This window comes from Etheostoma cragini, chromosome 4, assembly GCF_013103735.1.
Source record: "Etheostoma cragini isolate CJK2018 chromosome 4, CSU_Ecrag_1.0, whole genome shotgun sequence".
NCBI classification, from domain to species: Eukaryota; Metazoa; Chordata; class Actinopteri; order Perciformes; family Percidae; genus Etheostoma; species Etheostoma cragini.
Genome location: NC_048410.1, coordinates 393,777 through 395,316, shown reverse-complemented (window position 1 = coordinate 395,316; position 1,540 = coordinate 393,777). Strand labels below are relative to the sequence as shown.

General features: G+C 33.9%; 2 protein-coding genes across 3 annotated transcripts in view; one reads left to right on the top strand and one right to left on the bottom strand.

Annotated features, from left to right (window-relative positions):
* LOC117943104 overlaps positions 1-1,540 on the top strand; it is a 139,018-nt gene that overhangs the window by 41,176 nt on the left and 96,302 nt on the right. The gene's annotated exons all lie outside the window — the stretch shown is intronic.
* Positions 1-1,540, bottom strand: part of LOC117943099 (E3 ubiquitin-protein ligase TRIM39-like) — a 4,802-nt gene that overhangs the window by 1,148 nt on the left and 2,114 nt on the right. The gene's annotated exons all lie outside the window — the stretch shown is intronic.

The window sequence follows — 1,540 nt, the reverse complement described above, 5'->3', positions numbered from 1 at the left end:
TGCTTCACCTGTAACACAGAGGTGTGTCTCAGTCCAAAGGTTTGGTTCATTACTGGATATGAAGACTGATAGTGTGCACCGTGCTTATGCAACAGTTTGGTTCATGTTCAACTGTAGTTTGAATGTTGTGAAGCAGTTAGTCAATTTAGTAAAATCTCAGGGATATTCTGGAAATGGAGGACCATGAAACATCAAGGGAAAAAAAAAGTCATTTTCCTATATCAATGTTCTTTTTAATTCCCCAAAATAACATGATTGATTCCACCCAACGCTCGTTGCCAAGTACAAATCTCTACTTTCATTCATTTTGGTTCTTATTCAATTTCATAGCATTTGAAAACAAATGGAAGTGTTTTGAAATAGTATTGAGTAAAAGTTGACATATTCCAGTCTGTGATTATCATCAACATCCATTCCTTTAATTTTAGTCTCATTAATTCCTAATTTCTGCTTTTCTAACTCAAACATTAGGTATAATTTCCTATAAATGAGCTTTATTGACCATAAATTCAGGAAAAAAGTTGAAAAAAAGAGACAAAAATGTCATCGCCAGCCAAAGGATTCTCAACAAACTACTATGAATGAACATTTAATTTATTATATTAATTTGTTTGATTACTTAAGTTCCCTTGAAATGAGGCGACTATGTATGAAAATGTAATTCTTAAACTCTTCCTCCAATTTTGATGTAAAAACCCTCGAAATAAAGCTGAAAGTCGACACTACAATGTCATCTTGATGATTTCTTTTCTAATTCATCGTGTAAGTGCACAGGGCCAACATTATGAAAATTGTGTCATTTTCTAAATATTTCCTAACATAACTGTAGGAACCTGGTTGTTAAAAATACCTCAGTATACGTTTTGATTCCCAATCCCAATACACGTTCCCATATTGTTATATTATTTTCCTAACTGCCCATCTTGTTTCCTCGTACCTACATCTGTGTATTAGTACACACTGTACTGTAATTACACGGTCGTTAAGGAAGAATTACACTGGAGGCCATCAACTAAAGCGTTAGCAGACATTCAGCCATTCTGTTCCACCTTTTTGAGAAATAAAGGATTAAATCTGGTTTAATATTCACCACATGTAACATATTACCAGCTCCATTGGTCCAGTCAAACAGATACATGCAACACATCAAACAAGTAGTCGTTAGCAGTCATTAGCATGGCATGGTACTGTAGGATAAACTGGAGGCTGTTGCCACATTTTAGCATTATTGTATTTTTCCCAGAAGCAGTCAGACTTGAAGCATTACGCTGAAAAACAGAATATGCTGAACAAGAAAAGTTAATCTTTATTATGTTGTTGAGAAACAGGAATGAATGGACAATCAGCATTAATGTTATTAAAATCACCAACATTAGCACAACTGAACTGATGGAAACTGAATGAAACCATTTTACAGACAATCATTTTCTGTATTACAACAAATACAAAAAGAATGTAAACTTTGATTTTAACATAACTTTAAAGGCCCAGTGTGTAACGGGTTTATTATCATAATCAGTGTTGTCCGTTCACAAACTTG